The 24361-nt window shown below is 41.6% G+C and overlaps 1 protein-coding gene across 7 annotated transcripts in view; it reads right to left on the bottom strand.

Moving 5' to 3' along the window:
- The window catches only part of CREB5 (cAMP responsive element binding protein 5), a 350697-nt gene that overhangs the window by 307579 nt on the left and 18757 nt on the right, over nt 1–24361 (bottom strand). For 2 of the 7 annotated variants that reach the window (XR_004644468.1, XM_034760698.1), the window contains exon 1: nt 3218–3440. The exons of 3 other annotated variants lie outside the window; for them this stretch is intronic. The gene's annotated coding sequence lies outside the window, so the exon portion shown is untranslated. Of the gene's footprint in view, nt 1–3217; nt 3442–4489; nt 4511–24361 lie in introns of those variants that run through there. 2 more of the 7 variants (XM_034760701.1, XM_034760703.1) reach the window with 2 other exon arrangements.

Below are 24361 nucleotides of genomic sequence, written 5' to 3'. Positions count from 1 at the left end.
GATAAACTGTTCATGAAAGTTGCCTCAGCACAAAAGTATTCTAAAACTCAAACTGAATCTTTATAAGGAAAGGGACATTACTCCAACGCTGGAAGCAATCCTTCTGGGAGTGAGGTAATCATTTTACACACACACACACACACACACACACAGAGATTGGCTAAATGGATTCACTGCCTCTCTTGGAAGTACTCCAGGCCTTTCTTCTGGGTGTGACATCACTAGAAGTGGCAGCCTCGGTACCCAATATGTCCACAGTAAAGCAGAGTGTTTTTTGGATATCTGTGGGCAGTTATACAAAGTCAGAATCTCATACTCAACTCATCACTACACAATCAGTCATCCTCTGCCTCTCAAATTGTTCTACATGTTTTAAAAAATTGTACTATACAACCAACGGCAACAATCTTCTTCTAAGAAATAACCATCACCAGCTGACATCTTAAAGAGAAATACACCTCTACCTATCCTCAGGAGCCAAAAAGTCTTACCGAGTTACAGGTGAAACTGCGTTATATCGAACTTGCTTTGATCTGCCAGAGCGTGCAGTCCCGCCGCCCCCGGAGTGCTGCTTTACTATGTTATATCCGAATTCGTGTTATATCAGGTTGCATTATATCGGGGTAGACGTGTATGTTTCATTTTGTTCTTTCACTAAGCAAGCCTTAACCTTGGGAATAATTACTTGGGGCACAAGCCCATAGACAAGTTAAAACTTCTATTAATTGAAATCAATATTTACCAGAAAACTCCTGCAGGAATTAAGGGGGAAATATATGAGCAGATTTCTGTCTGTTCAAACTTTTTTTTTTTGTCTGCTGTCATTGGTCTGAGACTCCCCTACACTCAATATTGTTCTTTGATTAATTCTGATCAGTATCACCCAGTAAGGAGCAATTCTTGAGGTACTCTCAAGAGGATTGCAGCTGACAGCAGCACAAAAACAGATTGCTGAAAAGGGGAAGGGATTAGGTTCTGAGATTATTCATAAAAAGACCCAGCAGATTTACACCCTATGGGACAAAATCCATCCCAATGTGTACATCAAGCACCCAACCTCACTGAAGTTAATGGGGTTGTGTTAAAGTGTAGTCCTATAGCTCCCACAAGTACAAGCAAAGCTTCCAGAACTAAAGAAGCTGCTACACTTCACATCAGTGGCTCTTTCATGCATATGCTGATGCCAAGAGAGTTATCGTGGGTGTATGAAAGAAAAACAAGAAAGGCTTCAGATCATCTTCATAAGTCAACAGGACAACTTGCCTATTGCTATGAAGCAAAAACATCAACTTCAAGGAGGAACTTGAGTGTCGCACTCTGAAAAAGAGATCGACAGGAAATTTGCAAAGGGCAGGAAAGGCAACTGCGGGGTGAGATGAAGACTATGAAGCAGAGGGTGTCAGTGATGAACTCCCAATAACATCTGGCAAATAAACTAATCTTCTGGGATTTTCCAATGTTGGCAGAGAGTGTACTGTCCATCCCTTCAAAGACTGACATCATATTTCTATCCTTGGGGTCACTGCATGTGGAGCTCTGTGCTACAAGTCCCTTTTTTTGTTTTCCAGTGCAACTTTTATTATTAAACACTAAACAACTTTGCCTATTATTGTTTGCATACAATTACTTAAGAGTTTTCCCTCCAGTAATAATATTGACTAAAAGCTTTTGAAGGGTTGTTTTTTTTAAAGTGCACTGTTACTGCAGTATACTAATTGTTTGGTTTATGATACACAAATAGATAAAAGAATTCACCTACCTTGCATGCAAATAAATAATTGTATTTCCAATGGGAAGAGAAAAAAGCATGAAAGACATCCTGGGGGAAACAACAACATGAGCCTGTTTAGCTGACTTTCATGCCAGCAACAGTTTATCATGAACTTTGAAAACTTTGCCAGCCAAAATTCTCCTTTTGGTTTATTATGAAATACTCCTAAACAAAAGTTCTGCCATCAGACAGTAACATATTTTATTCACAATACTATATATCTAAACACCTACAAACAAAGACCAACCTCTACCATGCCTTTTTTCCTTCACAGCTGAAAACGTAAGAGGTAAATAAATGCTTTTATTGTGTAGGAAAGGCAGACTATTAATAACTCATTCACCAGCCGTTAGCCAGTCATTTTTCCATGTCAGTGGGCCAAAAGGAACATAGTTTTATAGTTTTTAAAAGAACTTAGAGAAACCCACACCATCTAAAATTACCAAAGATATTATAAGGCCTGATCTAAAGTCCACTAAAGGCAATTGAAAGGTTCCCATTAACTTCAATGAGCTTTGAATCAGACGCTTAGGGTATATCTACACTGCAATTAGACATCTGTGGCTGACCCATGCCAGCTGACTTGGGCGAAGGGGCTCTGGTTAAGGGGCCCCAGCTAAGGGGACGTTTAATTGCAATGGAGATGTTCTGGCTCAGCCTGCAGCCCAAGCTCTGGGACCCTCCCATATCTAAGAGCCTGGGCTCCAGTCCAAGCCCAAATATTTACATCACAATTAAACAGCCGCTTTGCCTGAGCCCTGCAAACCTGAGTCAGCTGGTACAGGCCAGTCGCGGGTGTCTAACTGCAGTGTAGACATACCCTCGATATGTAAGTTTAATGATATTACCATAGGGGCCAATTCCTTGAGGTGCTGAATGTCTTCTGAGAGCACTGACAATCCTCAACTCCCATCAGGCAATATTCAGCACCGCAGAGTATTACATTAAAAACTAAAAATGTTCACTCCAACCCTGGTAATCAGGGGCAGATCTAGCCTTGATAGATACACATACTAGACATATAAAACTACTGGGCCATTGACACACATTACATATATTAAGACGTTGTTAATTTAACATTACTAAGAACAGCATAGCAGCCTCTATCAAGTGAGCTTTATTCACTGTAAGTTCATGCATGCACGTGTAGAAATGCAGAGCAGAGCAATTATCCATTCCAATTGGTCTCATTCAGATAAAACATTTAGTTTCAGAGCCATCCTAGTACCCTCCTAAACAACTAATGTGACTGTAAACAGTGAAAATCAGTTGTAAGTTTTCTACTGAGTACAGAGGGCCGGGACTGGACTCTAGAAGAGGTTCACATAGGGTGGGAAAGGATCTGTTTGAACTATATAGCAACCTGAAAATACAGAGACACTCATGCAAGTTACAAAGCATTAAAATCATTGGGCTTCTTTGTCTCAAAAGCCCTCTTGCACTTACACACCGCAGTAAGCCGTCTCTCCTCCAGACTGCAGAGATCCCAGACTGTCCTCATGGCTAAAAATCTCTATGGGCCGAATTTGTTATTGATCTCGATGAGCTGTGGTGGATCAGGTCCATGACCTCAATGATCTTTGGATCAGACACTCCTGGCCTAACTCAACTGAAGTCAATGAAGTTACACCAGGAATTGGTGGCAGGACCAATTTAGGTGTCATTGCTAAATCGTGCCCTTCTACAGACACAGACCTTCTCTAGATCTATTAATAAACGAACTGAAATAGAACTGCACATCCACCCGCTCTGTGCTACGTCACATGTGGACATTTCTCCACTGCGAATCATTGCCATTTGGAATTACCTTTAGCATATTACACCTGTTTAAAAAGATTTGCTTTCCAGTTTACATATTGGCCTTTTGCACCCAGAGCACTATTTTCCTGTGACTAAGCAGACTCATAGGTCATTACTCTCCCTTCCCTTTTCCCCACCTCAAATTAAAAAAGCGGGGACAGAGGGAAATGCACAAATCCAGCAGCAGCTCCACTTTAGCAACCTGGGCATAGTCCGGACGGAACCTGTCACTCTTGTGTAATAACCACTCCACCAAACCCAGCTACTCAGACTATGGTTACTATGGATGGGAGAAAATCTGCCCCCAAGAAGCAAGCATTTACATAGCACTTGCCAGCAACTGAACACAATTCATATGCAGGAGCAGATCTGGAAGATGCTCCTACAGTCACATCCACAACACCCAGATCCACTTGGCTGACCCAGGAAGATGTGAAAAGAGATCTCTACTGGTGCTGCTGCATTTCCCTCTGTATGTATGCATGAAGGGGATTTTCTTCCCTCCCTCTCTCCCCTGATCACCCCTAAAGATTGCAAATATGCCTCAGTTACAAAATTACTCAGAAATCCTTCTCAGAAAAGACTGCTACATTACCAAATGGATTTTTAACAGCAGCCTTTGTGGCTAAAAGAATATTGCCTCCATTAAGAGGGCAGTTCATCACAATAAAACTACTTCCCAGCTAGTGAGTAGCCACAAATTTCTGGCAGCGACCAAGCCATTACTATGAGAAAGAGTATTAAAAACAACACATAAAAAAAAAATCGCTTTCCAGAAGAGAAGGAAACAAACTGGGGACTATCCTCCGTAGACTGCACATTCATAGGCTGCAAAAAGCAAACAACTTTTACACTCTGCAAGTGTAAAGCGGTGAAATTCAAACCTCTCTAAAAACCAGATTTGTAACTTGTACTTACATGAACGCACAGCTTTCAAGCCTCAGCCATCAGAACTGTAGAAAGAATTCTTGGCCGAGATTATGAAGAGTGACTAGTGATTTTGAATGCCTCGCTTTTTAGGAGTCCAAACTGAACTACCTTAAAGGAGCCTTGTTTTCAGAAAGTACTGAGCCCCTCGCTCCAAACAGATCAGACCTCTTTACAGAGTCTTTAATTTAAAAAACTAATCAGCAAAGTTCAGTTTTGTTCACTCTCCTCTCAACTGGGGAAAAAGACTTAAGGGACTATGGTCAAAAATTCCAAGGGAATTCATCTTGAGTCAGAGACCAAGAAGGGATAAAGGTGAATGTTTGCTGTAGTGATAATATCTATAACAAGAGGGTATAATGGAAAAACATTTGCATCTGTAGCAGATACTACCAAGCTTAGTTAGCCTCTCTGTTTAGCACATGTGCAGCAGAGGTTCTGTTACCTGGAGAATAAAGCTTGATCATTTTAGGTGCTGAGTGCCTCCTGAGGTGTAACAAGCACCACCAACTCCCAGAGAAATCACTGAGATTTTAGGATCCTCAACACCTTGCTGGACTGGGCCCTATATCTACTAGGAAATAAGACAGACAGGACCACTGAAGAAAAACCCATGCTATTTATTAATGTATTATTGTACCCAGTCAAATTGCCCATATATGTTTTTCTGAAACACACAGGAGACATTGAGAGGGAAAATGGCAGAGGCTCTTTTTAAAGGCTTATGGACCTGAAATTGTGATGCAATAGAAAATTAAAGATCTATCTTTATGATTCTTGAATCAGGTGCTTAGTGAATTTACAGACATGATTTGAAGATTACTAACTGGACACAAAGAAAGTACCAGTATGGCAAAAATACATGCTATCTTTCAGCTGCCCTCTCACGTGACATGAAATGTAGTACTTCTGAGGTACGTGCAGAGGGTGAGACAGGGGAATAATGGATCTCCGAGGTATAAGGGAGGACTTGTCTGCACTGTTGGTTTGATTCTATCTGCCTAATTATATGTCCCCCCATCACCATAGTATCTGAGTGCCTCACAAACACTGACTGATTTTCAAAACATGTGTCAGGGGAGAGTTGTACCCAGTCTCTGTGTGGGCAATCTTTCTGGGTGAAAAAGCCTCCACCTTCACTTTTCCCAGAGTGGAAGTCCATGGTTCTTGTATTCCCTCAAGAGTGAATCCTTCAGGTGACAAGGTTTGCTACCTTCTCCTCTCCCTAGGTGGAACTCCATAGTTCTACCACTCTGAGACTAGACCTTGCAGGTTCAGCCTCCACAAACAACCATGCTCACACGACAGGCCCAGCTGCAATTGGTACCTGTGAGAAACTTCTCTCTGAGAGCCTGTGACCAATGCTGATTAAAATGACTCAAAACAGTTTGTTCCAGATAGAGGTATTGTCCATTCACCCAAAGATACACAGCAAGCAGAGAAAAAGGTCTGCACACCTGGGCCTTGCCTGAAGCTGATCATTTCCCTCAACACACAGGCAAGTTTAGGTGCCTCAGACACTCCTCTCTGTCTTAGTTCCATTTAGCCCAGCTACCTCCATCTCTGGGCAGGGAGAGACAGACTGTCCTCTTGCAGTATCTTATTTTCTCTCTCTCTCTTCTCCCCACATAGCACCTCTCCAGGAGCAGCTGCCCACTCAGCTCCCACACATGCTTTTGCTCTCGAGGCAGGGTTTTTATAATGGCTGTGTTCCTTTGATCTTAGGCTCTGGCCTTGGGGAAAAAAGGCCTGCTACCCTGGCTGGAAACAGCAGGTAGGTAGATATTTCCCAAAGACTAGCTCTCATTGTTCTCATGAGGATCCTTGGTATTCTTCCTGGAGATAACAGCGATAAGGTTTGTTTTCTGCTTGTTCCCCTTCTATAGCCTCCGTTGGTTTAACTCCATGCAGTCACCCAGAATAAATATCACACAGATAAACTGAGATACATATAATATTCCATACATAATTCTGCACGTATCTCTCTCCTTCGCCACAGCCCCCTATGAAGTCAAAATGTATTATTGTCCCCATTTTACAGGTGGGGATCTGAAGCACAAGGCAGAGATTTTCAAAAGGAGTCTACAGCAGTTAGGTGCCCCAAATTACATTGCACTTGAATAATATTTGGGCACAGTCATTTCATTAGGCTCCTCTGAAAATCTCAGCCAAAGGTCTCACAAGAAGTCAGTGGCAAAACCAGGAATTGAACCTATATCTCCTGAGCCCAATTTAGTGTCTGGCCATAAAACCATCCTGGTAGGACTTGGCTGCCTGGATGGGAGCGGTTTTCTGTGTTTTTTATTTTTTTTAAATGTGTATAAACTCAGTTGATGTCAGGGTGCATAGACCCAAGGATAAATGCTTTTTTGTCATTAGAAATAAAAAACATAGAATACGTCAAATTATATGAACATACTTGCACTCAGTTGATAAACAGTGATTTCAAAGGCAAACATCTTTGACAGTCTAATAATTGGAAGCTTTTGAACATTGGCTCCTCTAAACATTGTACCATAAACATTTGTATCTTCTGCAGGTTTTTTGTTAGGAGTTATTGGGGAGGGGGTTGTTTGCTTCTTTTTGAGGAAGTGAAGGTTAATTGTCACATCACGCTCTTGTGGGAACCACACAAAAATATTTCCCTTTCCTTGTAGAAAGGCTAGAAAACATGATGCATGGCATTCTCTAAGGTTATAGGTAATAAATACTATTCCATAGAAAACTTGCCAAAAAGGCCAGGGGATTTTACAACAACAGCTTGCAGGCACAGCTCTTTCCGCTGTGATCTAGCATGTGCTCCATGACATGTGCTATTCCATAAGCAAAGAAAACAGGGTGGATTAGTTTAAAATCAAGGTAATTTAAATCACCAATTTTAATCATGATTTAGATCACCAAGCAGGAAACCTTGATTGAAATAATCATTTTTAATCTTGTTTTGCATTTGTACTTTTCTTTAGACAAATATCTGAAAAGTTGATTCTCTTTGGTAACCATTAAAACATGTTGATTTGCAACTAAATGTTGCAATGATTTGACTTTACATCCAATTTGGTACTTCTTTCTGCTAATCAGGATACACTATATCTATACACATTTATTTTAGCAATTAACATACATTTATTCAGATTAACAATATTTACATTTTTATGATGTTGGAAAATGGTGGATGATTAATTTTATTTGTGATTTGAGTCAATCTCTATTTGGATGAAAACCAGAATTCAATTAAAATGCATAAAACAACATTTTAATTAATTAAAGCAAACAAAATATTTAATTAATTAATTAAATAAAATTAAATGTGAAAAGTTTACCAAAACATGTTTTACATTTAAAACTGATTTATTGAACAAAAGGAAGTATTATCTGCAATTAGAGAATTGAACTGATGGTGGCCAGAAACAATGTCCAAGATTTTAGAACTAGTAAATCTCATCCTTTCACACGTAGCTTTTATTCATAAACTGGAAGAAGAGAACAAGGTTTCAGGCTTTTCCAACTCCCAATCAGTTTCTCAACTTCAAATGAATTAGTTATTGAATTACACCAGTGGGAGCTGCGATTGGCTGAACCTGTGGATGCGGCAGGTAAACAAACTGGCCCGGCCTGCCAGGGTGCTTACCCTGGCAGCCCATGTGCCAAGGGTTGCTGATCCCTGGACTAGGGACTTGTTATGTGTTGTTACAGTGCCTAGAAAAATGGGGTCCAGGTCTATGAGTGCAGCTCCTAGGGCCTACCGCAATACAAACAATAACTGCTAGGGCTGTTGATTAATCGCAGTTAACTCACGTGATTAAGCAGGGGTGAAAGTAATATGAAATACTTATCGGTATGGGAGCATGGCTCCGGGGCCCCCAGAAGGGGCGGGGCTTGAGGCAGAAGGGGCAGGGCTCAGGCAGAAGGGGTGGGGCTAGGGGGTCAGCCTCCCCCAGCCAGCCAGCCCATCCACGCTGCCTGGCCCGCACCGCCCGGGGCTCTGGCGGCGATTTAAAAGGACCTGGGGCTCCGGTTGCTGCCACGGTAGCAGTGGCCGGGAGCCCTGGGCTCTTTTAAATTGCTGGCCCCGGGACAGCTGCCCCTTTTGCCCCACCCCATCGGAGGCCATGGGGGGGGAGGGGACAAAAGGGGCAGTGACATTAAAGTGCTGCCAGGGCAACATTTTAAGGAGGGTCCTCTGTCACAGCAGCGCTTTAATGTCGGCTGCATACAGGCTTCTTACCGTTACGCAGTGCCGGCCCACTTTCACCCTTGCGATTAACTCAAAAAAATTAATCATGATTAATCGCAGTTTTAATCGCTGTTAAACAATAGAATACCAATTGAAATTTATTAAATATTTTGGATGTTTTTCTACATTTTCAAATATTTGATTTTGATTTACAACACAGAATACAAGTGTATAGTGCACACTTTATATTATTATTATTACAAATATGTGCACTCTAAAAATGATAAACAAAAATAGTATTTTTCAATTCACCTCATACAAGTAATGTAGTGCAATCTCTTTATCATGAAAGTTTTTCTTGAAAATGTTTTGTTTTCAAGTTTTTTGTTTTTGCTTTAGAATAATAGAATATCAGGGTTGAAAGGGACCATAGAAGGTCATCTAGTCCAACCCCCTGCTCAAAGCAGGACCAATCCCCAGACAGATTTTTACCCCAGTTCCCTAAATGGAACCCTCAAGGATTGAACTCACAACCCTGGGTTTAGCAGGCCAATGCTCAAACCACTGAGCTATTTCACCCTCCACTCCACTCTACTGTAGGTTCCTACTTTAAGAGGGTGCAGGCCCAGTGCACCTGTGTCTCATGAGTACAGCACTCCAATTGGGCTTAAAAGAGGGTACCTGGGCCCTAAAGGGAAGAGAGACATGATGAGGCAGGGCTGCTTGGGGGGAGGAGCAGACTGGCAGGAGGTGAGTGCTGCTAGAGCCAGAAGGTATTTCCTGGGGGGAGGCTGAAAGGCAAGGAGAGCAGCAAGCAGTGTTTGCTAGCTGTCCTCCCTGAGCCAGGGCCAGAGGAGGCAGGAGAGCAGCAGAGGAAACTTCCTGCTGGCTCTAAGCCAAAAACCCCAGGGCCTGAGAGGATTGAAGACATTACCCTCTAATGTCTCCACCTCGGAGAGATGGGCCTAGGGGAACAGTGAGAGGGCCAGGGGAGGGAGGGATGCTTCGCTTGCGAGGATGATCTCCGCGCAGAGAGACTGTGGGGTTCCTGCTGAGAAGGGCAGGGGCTGCACTTCAGTTGGAAAGGCTGTGGTGGCTGTCCTGGCAGAAGGATGAAAGAGAACCAACAAGGAGCCTAGGTGTGGCAGAAGACACCAAGTATGGTGAGAATGCTCTCACAGCAGAGAGGCGGGGGGAGGGGAGGTGTTCCCACTGGGAAGAGCAGAGTTTTAAGGACTACATGCACTGGGGGTGATATGGACTGTGAAAAATTTCAACCAGCTCTACTCTTTATGCTCAGGGCAGGCTTGCGCATATAACTCACACTAGGAGAATTAGTAGGGCTACATGAATAAGTCTGCTAGAGCTGCCAACTAGAGGATATAGTCCTACAGCCCAAGAAATAAATGTTTATGCTTTCAGCAGTGAAGGTCCCATGTTCAGATACCACTGCTGGTTGAAGCAAAGTCAGTTATAGATGCTTCCTGAGATGCATAGGTATGAGACTTTCACACACTGTAGACCATGATTTAATGACAACTCTTTCTGCTGTCTGACTTGTATATTGCTAGGCTATTCATTTTGGTGCGTGCAAATCCCTTTGATGTTTCCAAATAATAAGGAGGGTTTGAAAAGGAAAAAAAGGGGGGGGGGGGGGGGAGGAGAAGAGGCCCTGACAGGCAGCTTTGAAGGAACATGGGTCTGAGCAAACTCTGAAGTATCTAATTTTAAATTGGGCTTATGTGAGAACATTTGAAAGGAACAGAAATGAAACCATAGAATTAACTAAGTTACTGACTTGTGGGTTTCTCTCAACTTTTGGAACCCTTCTTCTATAAACTCTGGTTGTTATAAAAGCTTATTTACTTCAAGACAACAATGGAAGCTGAGAGGGGAAAGCCTGCCTTATGGGAAATCAAAACAAGCGATCACTGGGAGCACAAACATGGAAGGGGCTTGATCATCTGCAAACATGAAGTGAGTGGGTTTTCGTTTGTAGGTTTTTTGGCGGAGAGGGGAGATGGGAAACAAAGAGTTATTACCGTACCTCTTTCTGTCCTCTTCACTGTAAAAGATATGCTGACCTCTGGCACCATCTTGGTACCTATGGCCCCAATCCAGAAAGACACTTAAGGATGTGCATGTGCAATAGAACTACGTGTGTGCTTAAAGTTATGCACATGTGTAAGTGCTTCACCGGGAGGCTGCATTACTAACCCCACAAGGCCAGACTTTCATGTCACCAGATACCTTATGGTTACACATCAAGTGTTTCTGCTTATTATTAAGACAAAGTAGCACATTCTTTAATCGCAGATGCTAAGGAAAGCCTCCGAATCCATTTTGATCTAGGGAAGTGAGTAGGACGCAACTCTATGTTGTGAATGTCATGAGATTCATGTTCTATTCCTGGCTTGGCCATAGCTTTCCTATTCTTTTGCTAAAACCCTCAGTGTCTTAGCTATACCAACTTCAAAACAGGGATAATAGTGACCCTCCTGTTTGTAAAAGGCTTTTAGATCTACAGATGAAAAGTGCTAAACAAATGCATAAAAAAGGAGGAATTTAAAACCTCATTGAAATGTTGATAGGCTCTCCAAAGTATGTTGTTTTGTTTTGTTTTTTTTTTGTGACTGGATCACATTGTTGGGACAGCACACTGCCTAGTGGTAATACTCTCCACACTTCCATGAATCACCTCCAGCACTGGTTAGCATTAGTAGAAGGAAGCATTCTGTACAACCTGAGCAGAAAGGAGTGCTGCGTGTCCTCTGAAAGTGTGACCCATCTGGCCAAGTAAGAAAGGTCTTTGAAGGGAGGTATGTGCAAATCTCACCCAAGTGGATGGCAGCTACGTTGCAGGGCCTTGAGTGGAATGGGAAGATGCAAAGGAGACAGACACATGCTCACATGTGTGAAGACAGGCAAAAAAACCCCCAAAAAACAAGGAAAATCTATTCTTCCTCTCTTCCCAAATATCCAGTTCTCCTGATAGATAACGATAGAGGACACCATCTATGAGTCTAACAGTATTTATATCCCATTGTTTTCCACTGATTATTTGTTTAAGAAAAGAAAGTTGCTTCATATAATTTAATGATAAATCTACAATCATGAACTGTGTTGGGGAACTGCAATCAATTTCTAACACTCATTTTGTGGTTCCAAGGCTTCTATAATTTGGATTCTCTACTACAAGACCCTTCCAAATATGCCCCAAATACCGTCCATCTGTGACTAGTTGCGAGGCAGCTCAAATGTAAACACTGAGTGCTATAGGAAAAAAAGGAAGGAGGAGGACAGATTACTTAGCATGATGTTCATTCGAAGTTATTTGTCCTTACTGATTTTATAAATGAGGATGGGCAACACAGATTTTAGAGCTGTGCAAATTCTGTAGCGTTTGCTTTGTAAAAGGATTTTACAAACTGAACTGTTTAGTCCAGTTGTCAGGGGTTAGAGGTGAATCCATCCAGGCAGACTACCTTTGAGGTCTGAGCCCAAACTTCATCCTCCAGTGGTAATATTCCCTCTTTCCCCCCACTTAAACATCCTACAAGCCCTAAGACCTCACTGAAGAGATTTAAGATAAAAAAATAAAATAGGGAAAGTTGTCCTGGGAACTAATTGAGGCAAGAAAGGGACCAGCGCGAGGACAGGGAGAGAAGACTGCATAGAATTGGAGCTGGCATGGATTTGTAAAATCCTCATGCACGTGGAATATATTGAACCTTGAACCTAAACTAAGTTTGAATGAGTTTGAGGCTTGATGCAGATGTTTTGCAGAGCTCTGATAAATGTTGAAGGTGAATGTTGAAGTAAGAGAAATCTCAAGCAATAAAGTTGATTGTTTATTTTTCTTTTCAGTCCATTGTCAAATTTACTTTGTCCCCCTTAAGCCCAGCATTGGCATTTCCTGCATCTGGGTGATGATGGCAGTCTCTTGTACACCACATAAAACAGATTTTGAATTTTGAAAGCACTCCTCGCCTGGTTTCTCTCCAGATATATACCCCTCCAGTGCAGGGGAATATTTGCATTTTCCTGATTCAATTGACATTCATCTTTCAGGTATATAAACAATGTGATTTTAATCTCTCTGTGTACAAAATGGACAGCCACAGCCCTCATAGAAATAAAGCTTTATTTAAAACAAATGGCCCTTGAAATCAATGGATCAGTGCTATAAGAGGCCTGGCAATAGCACAGAGAGCTTTTGTATTGTGAGTCTTTATTTATTTTTTAATTATTTACATTAAGAAAATATGAATAAGAAATGATTGTTTTGTTTTCAGCCAATTGCTTTCCTTTCTGTGGCAAAGCTGTTATATTAAATGGTGTTCGGAAAAGTGGCCAAGAAGCTCCAAATTCTGAATGCCATTGCAGAGCCCAGTTCAACATGGAAGAAATTCTCCTCCCTAGCAAGGTCTGTCTAACAGTGATAATGATGTTGGCTATGGACTTTGCAGTTCGTTTTAATATTTTGCAAATGCAGGAGAAATGCAAATTTGGAAAGTTGCCAGATTTCATGGGGATCTGAAGATTAAATAATGCCTAATAATTATTATTTGATTATGCCAAAGCATGTTACACATATTAACTCTCAGATCGCTCCTAAAAAGTATACAGGTATTGTCCCCATTTTACAGATGGGGCACATGAGGTTAGAGTGATTTGCTCAAAGCCACATCAGTACCAGAACAGATTAGAACAAAAATCTGTGAGCCACAAAGTCCTCTGTTTCTACCACATAACCAAAAAGATTTTGAAGCAAGAGTTAGGGCCCCATCCTGCAAACCCATACTAATGTGACTGGCTTTCCAAGGGCAAACCATATGTGTAAGTGTTTCCAGGACCAGGCCCCTAACCAGCTCAACTTTAAGAATCACTGCTTTGTAATTTTGTTGTATGGTTGGTTGTTTGATTTGGTCTCTCCAAAACCCTGTTGGAGCTTCAAGGATCCTGGTCCCTGTTCATCATTGCCTTGTCCTTGTGTGGTCATTAGTACCCCGATTCAGTAAGCACTTAGTGACATGCCTAAGTTTAAGTACACAAGTAGTTCCATTGACTTCATTTTGGACTACTCACGTGTTTACAGTTAGGCAAGTAATTAAGTCCTTGCTGAATTGTAGCCTTACATCAGTACAGAAGTTGACTTTGCTCCCACTTTGCAGTGGCATAAGTGACTAGTCAAGATGCAAAGCTATGATGAATTGGGCCCCCCTGACATTAACAGTCCATCCCCACCATCACTCCCCATCTCCCATCAAAAACAAATGCATCCACACACTCATGGTCCTCTGGTTTGGCCACTCCCTCTTTCCATAGCAGGACTGAAAAGGAATTATTCTTGAGCTTGTCAGGGCTATTCCTTGTCTAATCATGCAAGCCTGAGTAACACAAGGCATTCTCTCCTCTGTGCTATCTACGGAACCACACATGCTACCTTTGCAAAAAATACCAGTGACTGGAAAGCTAAGTAGATGTATATGGTACTTTCCCCACCAGACAATTACTTTCTATTTATACTTAGATTTATCTTTGGTAGTTAATTATTCCATAGTTATATCTTCTGTGGACACATTCTTTCAAATGCTTTGCGCTAAAAGGCCACACTACACATGAGGAGGTATTGCTATAGAATATGTCTGTATGTCATTTGTGCTTTATAATGGTAGAAAGTGCCTGCTTTCATTCAGACAACCTGCATAAAGAAAAATAAGTACAGTAACTAAATATATTGCAATAAAACTGCCCTATAGCATTTACAATTTCATGCAATTCTACTTTAAATAAAATGTTTTGGATATTGTAGTATTTAGGCCTGTTCTTGCATGTGGTCTTCATTGGGTTTGATTTTCAGAGGTGCTTAGCATTCAAGAGCTGTGGGTGTGCAACACCTCTGAAAATCAGACTCAGGCCTTGTCTAGAGGGGAAATTCGATCTAAGGTACGCAATTTGAGTTACGTGAATAGCATAACTCAAATCAACATAACTTAGACCTACTTACCGCGGGGACCACACTACGCGATATCGAGTGTGGGAGCATCTCCCGTCGACTCCCCCTACTCTTCTCAATCCGGTGGAGAATAGGAGTCGACAGGAGAGCGATCTGTGGTCAATTTAGCAGGTCTTCACTAGACCCGCTAAATTGGTCGCTGATGCATTGATCGCTGCTCGTCGATCCCCTGGTAAGTGTAGACAAACCCTTAATGTCTTCTTAATGTGATTACTCACATGAATATGGACTACCCACAAAAATGAAGATTCTTTGGGCCTTAGTTCTTTATATTCACCATTGCAATACATGCTAAGTAAACATTACTAACAATAACAAAAACCACATGCTCATTATTTTAATGTATTCTCAAACTGTTCAAACACTTCTGCGGTGCGTCAGATGTACAGTAATAAAATAGGGGGATTTGTATGACTTCACAAAAAAATATTAGACTATAATTAGCACACCATGAAAATTTGTTATATCAATATCTCTATGACTCAGCTGTTAACACTCTAGCAACTAAACAAAAGAAGTGCATACGGGTCCAAGTTTCAGGATTTAGGCTGATATGCTATGCCAACTGCTAATACTGAACGTATGGTCCTATCACTACAAACGTTCCTTGTACAAAACTTGCATTGTACTCGGTGAGAGTTCCACAGGAGCAGCGCTTGCAGGATTGGGCCACTATGCTATCAGATCTCATGCTGTAATCTTTGAGCCATATCCTCAACTGGTGTAAATCACTGTAGCGCCATTGAGTTAAATGGACCAATGCTAATTTACACCAGTTGAGGATGTGGCCTTTACCCCCTCCCTCCTCCCAAGAGAGCTGAACTCCACAAGCAGACTGGAGTAACTGAAGCAGGTAATCAAGAGCTAGCTATTACTGTTGCAACAGAGTAGCTATTCTCTAAGTGATACTAACTAAACCCATTAAATTGAAGGAAACAAGAAACAACCCCCAAGTAGTCATTAACAAATTATTCCTAACCAGGTGTCACTTAAAGACTAAGTAAAGCTATCATTTTTCTATCATTCATCAGTAAAATGCTGACTTTTTATATACAGTAAACACAATTTAAGCAGATGGTAAGCTCTCAGAGGGCACAAAACATATACTTAAATAAATCAATGCTGCTAGACGTAAAGCTTTGCATTGATAGTCAGCGGAATTTGTGGCGCATCTTCTTAACATGATTTACTGTCATGCTGAGAAAACAAGCCCAAGATCTAAGTCTAACTGATGAAACTCTATGTACTCCTTGGAAGAACAGAGCTCACACACTCCTACACTGGAGAAGAGTCACTGTCGTCTACCACACCCTATTCCTTAAAGAGAAACATTCCTCTGAATACTTTTGTTATAGTGCATTTCAGGATATTCAGTGTTTCTTTTTTAATGTGTAGGATGAACACATAGAAGAACAAAATAATTTAATAGCCTAAGCCTTGATCCTGCAAAGACTTATACAGGTGACCTTAAAAAGGGCTAAATGTTTGGGGGGAGGGTAGAAGAATACAATAGGGTCACAGGAACAAAAAGAGGGACAACAGCAGGAGAATCTGCTCAATATCTTAGGTGTCTATATACAAATTCAAGGAATATAGGAAATAAGCAGAAAGAACTTGAAGTGTTCCAAAACTAAATTGTGATTTAATTGGCATCACAGAGACTTGGTGGGAAATCTCATGACTGGAATAGTGGTATAGAGGGATATAGCTGGTCCAGGAAGGACAGGCAGGGGAAAAGGGAAGAGGTTTTGCTTTATACATCAGGAATATATACACTTGATCTGAGGTCCAAAAGGAGGTGAGTTGAAAGTGTCTATGTGACGATAAAAGTGAAACAAACCAGGGGCAATGTCAGAATAGGGGTCTATTATAGACCACCACATCAGAAGGAGATGGTGGATGAGGTATTTCTAAAACAAATAACAGAAATATCCAAAACACAAACCTGGTAGTAATGAGGGACATTAACTACCCAGATATCCGTTGGAAAGGTAATACAGCAAAACACAAAATGTACAATAAGTTCTTGGAATGAATTAGGACAACGTTTTGTTTTAGAAAGTGAAAGAAGTAACTAGGGAGACAGCCATTTTAGACTTGATGCTGCCTAATGGTTGCAAATCTGAAGGTGGAAGGCAATTTGGGTGAAAGTAATCAGGAAATGATAGATTTCATGATTCCAAGGTAAGGAAGGAGTGAGAGCATCAGAATAAGGACAATGGACTTCAAAAAAAGCAGACTTTAGACAAACTCACACAACTGGTAGGTAAGGGCCTATTGGAAGAAAATCTAAAGGAAAAAAGCTCAGGAGAGCTGGAAGTTTCCCAGGGAGACAATTAAAGGCGTGACAACAAAACTAGTCTGATGTGAAGGAAAGATATGCAGAATAGTAATAGGCCCATATGGCTCCATCAGGAGCTCTTTAATGACCTGAAAAATCAAAAAGGAATCCTACAAGAAGTGGAAACATGGATGAATTGCTAAGGAGTACAAAAGAATAGTATAGGCATGTAGGGATAAAAATCAGAAAGGCTAAAGACAAAAGGAGTTGCATCTAGCAAAGAACATACAAGGCAATAAGAAAAGGAGGTTCTATAAATACGTTAGGAACAAGACAAAGGAAAGCATAGATCCTCTACTTAACATTGAGAAGGCTGTGGTGTTTAATGCCTATTTTGTTTTAGTCTTCATTAAAAAGGTAAATTCCTACCAGATACTCAACACAATATTAACAACAAGGGGGAAGGAATGTAAGCCTAAATAGGGAAATAACAGGTTAAAGAATAATTAGATCAGTTAAACATATTCAAGTCCACATGGCTTGATGAAATTCACCCTAAGGTACTTAAGGAACTAGCTGAAACAATCTGACAATGGTCAGCGATGATCAAGAACTCATGGAGGATGGGTGATGTAGGACTGGAGAAGTGCAAAATTATCTATCTTTAAAAAGAGGACCCAGGGAATTATAAACCAGTCAGCCTAACTTTGATACCTGGAAAGATAATGAAACGAATTATTAAAACAATCAGTAGGTAAGCATTTAGAGGATAATAGGGTTATAAGGAATAGTCCACATGGATTTATCAAGAACATATCATGCCAAACCAACCTAATTTCCTTTTTTGACAGGGATATTGGCCTAGTGGATAGAGGCAGGCTGTACATCTGACCCCAGATGTACAGTACCTTCCCTCTTAACTTGTGTATATTTAATTTTAAACATTAACTTTAATAAATTTTTTGATCTATCTTGATTTTAGTAAGGCTTTTGATTCAGTCCCAAATGACATTACCAAACAAACTAGGGAAATTTTGTCAACATGAAATTATGAAAAGGTGGGTGCACAACAGGTTGAAAGACCATTCTCAAAAAGTATTTATTACTGATTCACTGTCAGACTGGGGGGGACATATCTAGTGGGAACCCACAGAGGTCTGTCTTGGGTCTGGTACTATTCAATATTTTTATTAATGACTTGGATAATGGAGTGGAGAGCATGCTTATATAATTTGCAGATGACTCCAAGCTGGGAGGGGTTGCAAGCACTCTGGAGGAAGGATTAGAATTCAAAATGACCCTGACAAATTGGATAATTGGTCTGAAATCAACAAAATTAAAGTCACTAAATACAAGTGCAAAGTACTACACTTAGGAAGGGAAAAAAATCAAAAGTACAACTACAAAATGGGGAATAACTGGTGAGGCAGTAGTTCTGTTGAAAAGGTCCTGAGGATTATATTGGATCGCAAATAGAAAATGAGTCAACATGTGATGCAGTTGCAAAAAAAGCTAATATCATTCCAGGGTGTATTAACAGAAGTGGCATATGTCAGACACAGGAGGTAACTGGCCCCCCTCTATGTGGCAGTGGTGAGGCCTCAGCTGGAGTATTCTGTCCAGTTCTGGGCATCAAACTTTTAAAAAGATGTTCATAAATTGAAGAGAGTTCAGAGGAGAATAACAAAAATGATAAAAGGTTTAGAAAACCTGATCTATGAGGAAAGTTTTAAAAGAACTGGGCATGTTTAGTCTTAAGAAAAGAAGACTGAATGGGGGGGGGAGGCAGATGTCAGTGTTCAAATACATTAAGAGCTGCTCTAAAGAGGACAGTGATCAGTAGTTCTCAATTTGCACTGAAGGCAGAAAAAGAAGTAATGGGTTTAATCTGCAGCAAGAGAGATTAGGTTAGATATTCGGAACATCTTTGTAACTATAAGGATAGTTCAGCACTGGAATAAGCTTCCAAGGGAGGTTGTGGAATCCCTGTCATGGGAGATTTTTAAGAACAGCTGTCAGGGAGGATCTAGATTTACTTGGTCCTTCCTCAGCGCAGGGGGCTGGACCATATCACCTCTTGAGGTTCCTTCCAGACCTCTATTTCTATGGTTTTGTGCGCTTAACTTTACTCAATATGAGTAGCCCCGTTGGCTTAAAGGGACTTACACATGTGCTTAACTTTATGCACTGTGAGTAGTCTTGGCAGCATCAAGGCCATAATGTATGCAGGAAAGAAACAGATACATTAATAATCTTACTTTGGACTAAATCCTACTGCAAAAATTTACAGCCTAATCAGGAATCATAACGAAATTACATGTCAGAAGAAATGCCTAGAGTTTCCTAAATTGAACTGGAAATAAGTTATATTTTATTGGTTGGTGTTTAAAAAAGTTATTTGTGTGGAGAAATGCAACTGATAAACTTAATCTCTGAAACGGAATGACTGTAGTTGAAAGTATGTTTATTTTAGTCTCAGACAGACATTGCGGGTGATCTAATTTAAAAAGTTCTGTCACAGGAAGCTAACAAAACTGTTTCTTTAGCTCATCTGGCCAGGCTCTTGCCTGGGTAAGCAAGAGACCCTGGTTAATTCCCACCTCTAGCTTCCTCCTGTAGATGAATTTCACTGCCAGGCATGCCCACTTATTTAGTGAAGCACATGGTGGCAGCAGCCTCTGCTGGTGAATGTGTGCACAGAAAATGTCACATCTGGATAACATGAAAAAAGCAACCTGCTTTATTTTCATCATTTACAATCCACTTAATAGATTAAATTTAAGTGAATGACTTTGTACTATGGAGGCAGGGCATCTTTATGTCCATAAAGAAATAACTGGGGGGGGCGGGACAGCTTGCTGTGAAGTTTTGCCAATTTTATGCTTACATTAGCCAGGAATAACAACAGTTTGCATGAAAGTGGTACAGTTCTTCCAACCCCCAAAGCACGTAGCCCATGAGAAGACTGGGGTGATAAACTAGCCCCATGAAGGGCAAACTCCAGTAGGCTTCCAGTTCTTTCCAAACTAATCTATAAATGAAAATGGCTGAATGAAAATGAAAAATGAAATGAAAATGCAATTTGTGTGTAGGTGAGGCATGGATCATGACAACATTTAAGAGATGCCAGGAAACAGAAATGAAGCAAGGACACATACATATAGGCTGCAATCAGTCTGTAGAAGCCTGGACAACAAACATTGATTTTTACTGGATATGGCATATCAGATTAGAAGAACATACATATTTATTTTATTATAGACAGAACATGAATGGGGAAGAAAGTTACTGGACTGAAGCAAACTGATATCAAATGTAAGGCAGAATTCAGAGGAAAGACTCATTAAAGTTACCGATTTCACATTCCAAACACCAATGTGTTTGTTGTTGCTTTAATTTGATGGGCAGAGTGTTGCTGAATGAAGATCATTTTTCTGACTCGCGATTTGTATAAATAATTTTAACCTTCATTACCCACCTTGTTTTGATTTTTACATGAATATTTTTTCAAGGCTTTGAAAATGCAGAAATTAAAAATATCCTAGTGATCAGTGCCAGCACAACTGTAGAAAGAGCAGCAATCTGGTTTAATACCAAAACGATGTACTACTTTATTTTTTTATTCATCTAGTACAGAGAATTATCTAACCCAAGACATCCACACACAAAAAATCAGATAAATAACATTTTTAAAATAGAAATTTATTTCAGAATAATGGTGTGATTTTATAGCACACCAAATCAAATCTTGTTTACTCTTTACAGTGAAGAAATCGGTTGTTTTTTTACTTTTTTGAACACAGAACAGCTTCACTGGAGTAGAGATTCACTTTAACCAACATGACACTTGCACTTTGGAATGAAAGACAGATTGTTTCAGTGCATTCTGCTCACTATAGAGGAAGTTCCATTGCAAGGGATATTAACATGGATGGGTGAACTTGATCCTAATGAGTTGGGAGGAGCTGAAGATGTTGTTGATCCTGAAACATCTCCTGCCCTCCCTCATCCCCAATACTTCTGTCAGTGGTCTCCTGGGGGACAGAGAGGAGAGTGCAGGGCCGGTGCAAGGAAGTTTCACGCCCTAGGCAAAACTTCCACCTTGCACCCCCGTCCGGCCCCCCCAGCCCTGCAGCAGCTCCCTGCCCACTCCCCCCGCGGCAGCTCCCCTGCCCCCCGGGGAGCCGTGCGGCAGCTCCCCACCCCAGCTCACCTCTGCTCCACCTCCTCCCCGAGCACGCCGCCCCTGCTCTAATTCTCCTCCCCTCCCAGGCTTGCGGTGCCAAACAGCTGATTGGCACCCAACCCTGGGAGGCAGGAGAAGTGGAGCAGCGACTGCGCGCTCGGAGAGGGGGCGTAGCAGAGATGAGCTGGGGTAGGGAGCTGTCACATGGCTCCCCGGGCTGGGAGGGTGGGGAGCTGCCATGTGGGGGTGCCTCAGGGTGGGGGGGGAGCTGCCGCAGGGCTCCCCACCCCAGCTCACCTCTGCTACACCCCCTCCCCGAGCACGCCGCCCCCACTGGCAATGACAATAATTGCATGGAGCGGCCGCTGCGCTGGGAGAGGGAGTCTGAGCCGCACGTGTCAGCACGCTGCCGGCAGCCCAGCCCAGGAACAAAAAAAAAAAAAAAAACTGGAGGCACCACTTTTTGGCGCCCCCAAATTTTGGCACCCTAGGCAACCGCCTAGTTTGCCTTAATGGTAACACCGGCCCTGGGAGGGTGGCTAATGAAACAACTCCACTCCTCCATTATCTTCTCAGGGTACAAACTACCTCCCTCTTTTGGTTGGGGCCTGCCAGGAAGGGAAAGCCCACCTCCCACCCTTAATCCAGGCACAAATTCCTTAGGAGCAGGTATCTGCACACACACTCGTTCCCATCCCCCACTCCGTATCTGAGAAACCTACAAATACTTTCCCCCCTCTCTTTCTGCCACTGCTTAGAGGAAGCACTGTTTAGGCTCAGGGGCACCTAACCTCTGGGAAGTTCCTGGACAGTTACCCCTATCTCAGTGCTCCAGGGATGTCTTGCCCTTAGGGAGCTGCAGCAGGACAGAGAGTGATTTCCACCTCTTATTGCTAATCTAGAAATAGAGGAAGGCCACCAATCTAGAGGATATTCTGTTTTGATTTGAAGAGACAATAGCCCATCCTGGTAAGCAAGGGTTAAGATAGGAAGATGTAACAGAGATGTAGGGTTTTGGCAATCAAGCAGTCCAGAAAACAAAAAAATTAGAGAGGTAACCTCAAGGCCTGTAGAGGGATGCTTTATGAGGAGGAGGGTCTGAGTGGTGGTTCTTCTTCCTTTCCCACAGGAAACGGGATGGAGGGATGCGTGTACTCTTCTCTAGCCTTCACCCTACTTAAGCCAGGAGCAGAACGTGTGGGGAGAGCTAGGACTGCAAGCTCTTCTGGCACAAAACTGTGTTTTGCCAGCTGTAAACAGAATACAGGTTCAATTTGCATTCCTAATTTTTACCCCTCTATGTTTGAGTGAGCTCAGAACTAGGCAAAACTAGTTTGCCATTTTTTAGTTTGCAGTGAATTTACAGTGCGTCGTTTCTACTAAATGGTGGATTGATGGAACTCGGAGATCTGTGACTGCTTTTGAAACATATTGCTTTTAGCAAAGATTGCAAAAAAGATGACATGAACACCACAAGCGAAAGTGTGCCTGCTTTCTCTGCCATACACTTGTGTGTATGGCAGACTTGCAGATATATTTTTTCCACCCACATTTGGATTTTACATAAGGTCCTAAAAGCATACTTAAAATATATATATTCAAACATAAACTGCATTCTGCTGAACAGAAGGACACAAAAATTAACAACCCAGGAAATTCATCTTCTCCCAATCCCCACTCCCAAGTGGCTTTACCCAGACTGTTTTTGAAACTCTCCTAAAATCCTCTGGCCTTTAAATAGTGGCCCAAGTTCTCACTTTCTCTGTATTTATAGCTTCCCAATCTTCCAGTGTTAATAAAAGGTTTAGTTGTTCACATGAGATTCTTTTCAGACTACAGATTGTGGGTTTGATGCAAGGCTGGGTGCCACCTAGAATTTGGCTGAGAGAAGTAATATACGTAGGCGTTTGTTTTTAAAGCATAGTTTGCCCACAGTGCCGGAGTTTCTGTCTAGCCTGCTGCAAATTATGAAATGTGTGCAAACTCTCTTCATGGCATGAATCTAGTAAACCCCTCCTACAACTAACACTAAAGATTAGCACTACTCATATTTGATCATCTAAAATAACAGCCAGCAAGAAAGCATGAGAGTGATTTTTCCTAGGTGCAGGGCATTCCTGAACTACTGGCTTTAGAGCCCTTTCCTGTAATTGTTCAGTACATGGAATTCCCCTGGACATAAATGGAACAGCACCAGGAGCTGGTGATTTGTTGATGTTTGGCTTGAAAAAATAATTCCTAAACTTTTTTGAAATATTGTAAGTCAAATATTCTCCACTATCTCTCTATAAACAGGAGTTACATGTACTTGTGCCAGAGTATTAAAGGGGGAAATTAAGCCCCTGTATATTTTGGTAGCACCCTACTGAAGGTCAGAGTTTGACAGTTTAACATGTACAAATCCTAATACTAAGGCCATTATACTAATTTAGGGTTCTCTAAATTCACTGGCTTTAGCAGGGGTAGATTAAGTTTTAACAGGGTTTGGGTCCACCATACGTTCATAACCCCCACCCACTCCCCTAATAAAGGTCTTTAGGCTTCTGGACAGATTCTTCCACTCAATCTATCCTAGGGTGACCAGATGCCCTGATATTTTAGGGATGGCCCCGATATTTGGGGCTTTGTCTTATATAGGTGTCTATTATCCCCCGCCCTGATTTTTCACTCTTGCTGTATGGTCACCGTAATCTATCCCCACATCTGAAGAGACTAATCTTCCCCTACTTTCTTCTCAAACATTCAGCCTTGCTCCCAGCTAAATCCTTGAACTCCCTAATCTTTCCCCAGCCCATCTCACAACTCCCCTTCCCCACACCAGATAGAGTCCTTGAGCTTCCTCACTCAGAGTGTTAGTCAAAACTTGAACTGCATGGAAAAACTGGTTCCTGCTCTATTTTTTTTTAAATTCCCCAATATGACAGTGAGCGTTGATCTAATTCTGCTGCTCTGATTCATGGCTGCATCCTGGCCGCTTTGGACCTGCTGAGCCTGGATCCCCAGGGTTCTGCCTTAGAGACTAATCCTGCAAAGCCTTACTCAGTTGAGTAAGAACTGTGCTCTTCTTAGTCTGCTCTGCGATTTAATTTTTAGAAGTTAAAAATGAAAGCTGCAGACATGCCTCCCTGATAAGTTACTAACAGAGCTATTGCAATCCCCAGCTACAAAATGTTTGAACAGAACTGAATGATGCAACAAAAATA

Source organism: Trachemys scripta, chromosome 2, assembly GCF_013100865.1.
Source record: "Trachemys scripta elegans isolate TJP31775 chromosome 2, CAS_Tse_1.0, whole genome shotgun sequence".
Classification (NCBI taxonomy): domain Eukaryota; kingdom Metazoa; phylum Chordata; order Testudines; family Emydidae; genus Trachemys; species Trachemys scripta.
This window is presented reverse-complemented; position numbering and strand designations above follow the sequence as displayed.